The sequence below is a fragment of the Acinonyx jubatus genome, chromosome A3, assembly GCF_027475565.1.
Source record: "Acinonyx jubatus isolate Ajub_Pintada_27869175 chromosome A3, VMU_Ajub_asm_v1.0, whole genome shotgun sequence".
Lineage (NCBI taxonomy): Eukaryota > Metazoa > Chordata > Mammalia > Carnivora > Felidae > Acinonyx > Acinonyx jubatus.
The window spans coordinates 54124976-54131125 of record NC_069388.1 but is presented as its reverse complement, the minus strand read 5'-3'; positions in this window follow the sequence as shown (position 1 = coordinate 54131125).

Genomic DNA, 6150 nt, shown 5'->3' with positions numbered 1-6150 from the left:
ATCAGAAGAAATTTGATTTTCATAAAAAAGGAATCTGATTAGAACCTCGAGGAGAACTGATTAGGGTTTAATACTTTCCGAGGGTGGTGGCAGGGGCTCCGGCGGCCCCTGCTTGGGGCTAATTGATGAACAGCCCCCGTTCCTTCCTTGTGGCTTCCTTTTCTCCCCCTCAGGGCTGTTCTTGTACTCCCCTATCATTACCTTGATAATAAAAGGCCGAGTGATCAAAATTGAAAATAACAGGCAGATCCGATCTCTCCCAGCTCAATCTTGGGTGAAAACCTTTTCATCTTCGGGGGTTTCCCGCCCCTCCCCCGTTCATCTTAATACATTTATTCCGCTTTGCCCAGAAAATTATTTTGGTCTCAGACAACTCCTATTTATTCATTCTCATGGATGAAAGCAGAAGCCTGGATAATGCAAAATGATACAAATCCAGAAACCTTTTATATTTGACTTTCAAATGTGGGCTTGTACTTACATTTGATTATGTGTATGTTTAATATTCGGGGGATTCAATTCAGACAAAATAAATGAGTCACAGGATAAGCATCTAGCTGGAAAAAGTGTTCCAAGCCCCGTTCCTTAGCCAAAATCTAGCCCCAGGGGACAGGTGGTCTGACTTCTGACAGAAGACAGATGGAGAGCCGTCTACACGCACAGACTTTCTAGCCTGGAGCTGGGTTCGGGGAGTGCTGGCTTCCTCGGACATCCCCGGTGTCCTGCTCACTCCCCATGCTGCTCATTGTCTTAGGTCAAGTATAATACGTGCTGCTAATATCTAGAAAGGAGGCTTCACCGCCAGAAAAGAGTGCTTTACATGGGTGCAAAGAATTGCTTTTCTAATCTTTCCTTCCCAGCCGACCCTGAATTTCAGTTCTTGGCACGGGTCCCACTCCCACTCAAGGGGGGCAAATTGTACACCACGAGGCAAGGATCGTGGGGGGCCCATCCTAGAGTTTGATCACCGCAACGATTATATGTATAACCAGTCTGTCCACCAGGGTGGGCAAATTATTACCAAGTGGCTAAAGCGTGCACAGTTCCAACGATCACACAGTTGGAAGCCACCTGCCCCGAGGGGCATCTCTGGGTCTTCCCTCCCGGAGTCTAACCGCATTGTGTGTCCTCGACCTGACTTGGTAAACTGGGATCTCTGTGAAGACGCTCACCATGGTCCTTCCCAGCTTCCTTCTCCCCTGTGCACCTTCCTTTATAGACGCCCCAGAGCCAATGGGCAGTTTCTTTGGAGCAAAGGTTTGTGTTGGGGTTTGCCACTGGCAGAGAACGCGGGGACCTTGGCAGGAAAGTGACATGATCAGAAGTGGTTCAGAGAAGGGTCAGATTTTACATGATAAACTGAAATTTGAAGGGGGGGGGGGAAGAAAAGAAGGGAAAGGAGGAGGGAGAGAGAGAGAGAGAGAGAGAGAGAAACAGGGAGGAGACAGAAGGAAGGAAGGGACAGGGGAGAAGAAGGGAGGGAGAGAGAGAAGAAACAATGGAAGCAGGGAGAAAGGACATTTTCCGTAAACAACTACCTGTTGTGTCTTCTCTTCTCACGGATGGAGAGACCACAGGGGAGGGGAGGAGGCAGATTCTGCCTGACCAAGTTGAAAATGTCCTTCTAGCCGTTCCTATCCTTTGAGGGCATCTCCCTCATCCCTCCGAGTTCTGAAGACAGGGTCTGGGCCCAGGGAGCAGCCGAGGTCCCCTCCCCAGGGTTGGCAGGAGAAGCTTGGGGTCCACACACTTCCCTCTGTGGCTTCTCTAGCATGTCACTCCTCAGTGTGACCCAGGCTGCTGGTCACTGAGGCAGGCCCTCCGGTCTACACTCTGGGTGTTGGCCGGCAGCAGCTGCCCAAATCCACGGCCTGATTCAGCCTCCTCGCTGACACCCTGGACCTTGGAGACTTTCTCCTCTCGGCCCTGGGGCTCGTTCCTTCCGGGGGTCCTCAGTTCCCTCAGGCCTCTCCTCTTCCCGCAAACTATGAATGGGGACCAGGGGCCAACCCTTGCCCGGACTCCTGCCTTCCCAAGCTGTGCTCAGTGGACAGAAGAGAGATCTCCCCCATCCAGTACTTTCCTCCAAAGCTGTCGAGAAGTTTCAGGTGTGGGTGAATTAACTCCAGTCTTACCCAGAGTCTCGACTTCTGAACCCCTGCCCTACCCTCTCTCCTACGAGCTCCAGAAGGACTCCCCGGAGCCCCCCAGTGGGAAAAATCTCATGTCCCAGGCTGCCCCTACTCTATGTCCTCAGCAAACCCTGCTCACGACTCTCGACTCTCGATTGGCTCTTGGTTTGCAAGGGAATCGAATTTTGAAACATAGAAGGAAATAAAAAACAAATAACATTTTTCTTTCTCCCTTCAGCCAGGTTTATAAGAATACATTCTTGCCACATATTTAAAATATCTCATTTGTCATGCAGACCCAAGCACGTACCCCTTTTCTAGGGAGTTTTTAGCCTCCCTCTCAAGCTCTGAATGCCACTGATTCAATGGAAGGAAAGCCTACATCACCTACGTGAAAGGAAAAATGCATCTATTTAATATCACGCAGAGATTATGCCTGCAGAATTCTTCAGGAAGATCACTCAGGATGCAGTGCAAGAAATGAATTAAACATGGGCAAGATAGGAGACAGGCCATTTAGGATGTTATTGCAAAAACCTAGGCTAAGAATGACAATGGATTTAACCCAGGCAGTAGTCACGGAATGGAGGAGACACATTAAATAAGTATTAAGACATTAACATTAAGATCGACATAGCAAGGCTTCATCTGTGACTGTTTGTTCCAGGAGGAGGTAGTTTTTATATGGAAAGAGGGAAGGGGAAAGAGCAGGAGCATGGCTGGTGCACTACAAGGGCAGTAGACCAAATGGAAGGAATCAAAGATTCCATCAGGCTAAGCCGATTAACATGGGGAATTAGGGCTTAATGTGTCAGCTAGGTGTCCCAGGCTGGATTTTCTAGAAGCAGATGCTGATGGGGCTTGGGGCGCAAGACGTTCAATCGAGATTTTCATTGGCTGAACTGTGTCGTCCCTTCCCCCTCAAATCCAATTCCTATGTTGAAGCCTTAACTCCTGGTACCACAGACTTGACCTGTATTTGGAGTTAGGGTCTCAAAAGAGGTGATTAAGTTACAGTGAAGTTATTAGGGTGCCACCTAATCCAATATGACTGGTGTCCCTATAAGAAAAGGAGATTAAGACACAGACACACACGGAGGGGAGACAACATGAAGACACAGGAAGACCACCATCTATAGCCAAGGAGAGAGGCCTCCTGAGAAACCATCCCCACTGACACCTTGATCTTGGACTTCCACCCTCGAGGACTGTCAGAAAACTTATTTCTGTCACTTAAGCCATTCAGTCTGTGGTATTTTGTTATGACAGCCCAAGCTGACTAATAGAGGTCAATACCTGTGAAGGGGAGGAAAAAGTATCAGGGAGAGGAGAAGCCCAACCACCATGCAAACCCCCCAAAGTCTTAGCTAAGCTGGCAGGGAGCTTTGGGGCAGGAACAATTCACCAAAATCACAGAATACCCGTACTTTCGTGCTCCACCTCATTCAGTCGCCAGATGAGGGCTCTCATCTGTATGGCTGTGACCTCAGGCTAGGTGGCTTTCTGCAGCTGAGGTGGACTATCAAGGAGCTGATTGATGAGCAAAGGCTGTCTGCACCCCATGCTCCTCACACTGGGCACAGATGGTGCCATATAGGAAGAGCCATTCTCCATGTCTATCACAGTCCACCCCTTGCCCTGCCCAGAAAACATGCTCTCCATGTATATTCAGGGAGGAGTGTCTTGCCAGATTCTACTGGGCCTCTGTCTCTGTGAGAAAAAGTATACTCTCAGAGCCACACTAATACTTCCCACCATCATCCCTTTCCTCCATGGACTCAGTAACGCCTACAGTTAGTAAGGGTAAAGTCTCAGAATGCCCAGATGGCCCATAGTAAAAGAAGTTCATAGGGTCAGGGAAGTGACTAAGTTTGAAAGCATGGATTCCGTGCAACCCACACATCCATCTTTTTAGCACACTCCCTGGGAGGGTCTCCTCACTCTCCTCACCACAGAGTAAAGAAATGAGCCGTCAGCACCCCTGGAGGACTCTGTGGTGGTGTCCTCTGTAGGCTAAAGGCCAGGGTGGGAGATACTGCAATAGAGTAGGTTTCCCAATCTTAAGGGGAATAATTGGGAGCTGGACAGTTAGAGGCAGATGACACTGCAGTCACACTCAGGGATGGTCCTAAAAATCACCGGTGAAGGGAATTGCCCCACAGTGGGCAAAACTTGCTGCTGTCCATCGGTGCGGAAGAAGAGATCTGGATCTACACTGACTCGTGAGCTGTGACTCACAGAGGAGTTGCCGGTGGGGGTATGGAAAGAGTAAAATTGAAGAACCGGTGGAAGGAGCTCTTAGAAGAATGTGGTAACCTCTTGGAATGTGGCCAACCTCCATGGAATGTGGAGCGATTTACGTTCTCTGCAAATCCTCACAAGAGTCATTCATCCAAAGTAAGGCTCTCCACGATCAGGTGTACAAGATGACGTGCTCTGTAGGTGCCAGCCCTTTCCCCACCACCCCGTACAGTGACCGTGTGGCTGGGTGGCAGGAATGGGGATTATGTAGCATTCAGCCAGAGGGTCTTCTCCTCACTGACAAGGATCTGGCTACTTCCAACAGCAGAGGCCAACATGGAGCCCCTGATATGCCACTTGTTCTCCAGAGCAGCTACCTTTGAAGAGATTCATTACACTGGCTTCTTTCACAATGGAGGAGGCAGTGATCTGTCTTCAAAATGATAACCTACACTCTGAGTATGGGTTTGCTTTCTGTCTTCAGTCCTCTGCCAGATCCCCAAACGTGGACTTGAAGAATTCCTCATTTGTAGTCATAATAACCCTTACAACTTTCACTCCACCCAGGGCACATTTTCCAATGATGGCGGTTCATGAAGTGGGCTAGTCTTACCCCATGGCCCACCACCACCCAGAAGCAGCATCAATAGAACAGTGGAATGGCCTCTTGAAGGCTCAGTCATGGTAACAGATGAGAGGAATACCCTGAAAATTATTGGAAGCTGTCCTATAGGATTTAGCATGTGCTTCTGACCTATGGCTAATGTTTGGTGGCTTCTCCCATTATCCAGATCCATGCGTCTAGGAATCAAAGGTTGGAGAGGGCAGTGTCCCTGAGTCTCTTATACCTAATCCCCCCAAAACCCATTCGGAGACTTTTCCATCTTATCCTGTGATCTTGAAACTGGTGAGGCTGGAAGTCCTAGAACCCAACAGAGGACCATGTCACCAAGGAACACAGTCACAGCACTGTTAAATTAGAATCCAAGACTGCCCCCTGGCCACTTGAATCTCCTCATGCTGTTGAGTCAAAAGCCTACAAGAGGTCACTGGGCTGAGCAGAGTGACGGATCTCAATTACCAGGGAAAATCTGGATCATCGTTACACAGCGGGTCAGGGAGGTTTAGGGGGTTCGCCCAAGGGAATTCTGGGGATATAGCCTCTTCGTACTTCTCCCCAGCTGTCCTCATCCAAGGAAAGCTGCAGTGAAGTCAAGGACTCCGGTCATTCAGGTATGAGGGTTTGGGTCACTATCACTTATCAGAGAACCTCCTCATCCAGCTGAGACACTGGTGGAGAGGAAGAGGGACATAGTGTGGGAAGACGGGCAAGTCGCATAATAATGCCACTTACGCCTCATCATCACAGCCACGGAAAAGGAATATGCAGCAGATCTGTTTCTGTTCATTGTTTTCCTTCTCCCTCTTCCCCACCACCTACGTTTCAGTATAGGAAGAGCACTGTTAGGGCAAAAATGTTAGGTTTCCCATGGGTATATGGCTGAATTGACTTCACCTAAGGTGATATCACAACTGATAAAATTGTGCGTGTCCCCTCTGTGGAAACCATGATTTTTCTTTTACACAAATGACAGACAAGAGGGTATAGACTGTCTAGGATATTTTCCTTTGGCCCTCTAGACCCACTTTGCAACTCTTTCCACCCTGCTCCGCGTTGGGGAGGCGTCAACCAGGCCCTGTGCTCTGGCTTCTGGGTAGGATCGGCCAATGGGAGGCAGCCGCAGGGGCTGGCCGGTGGGCTGAAACTCTCCCCTCT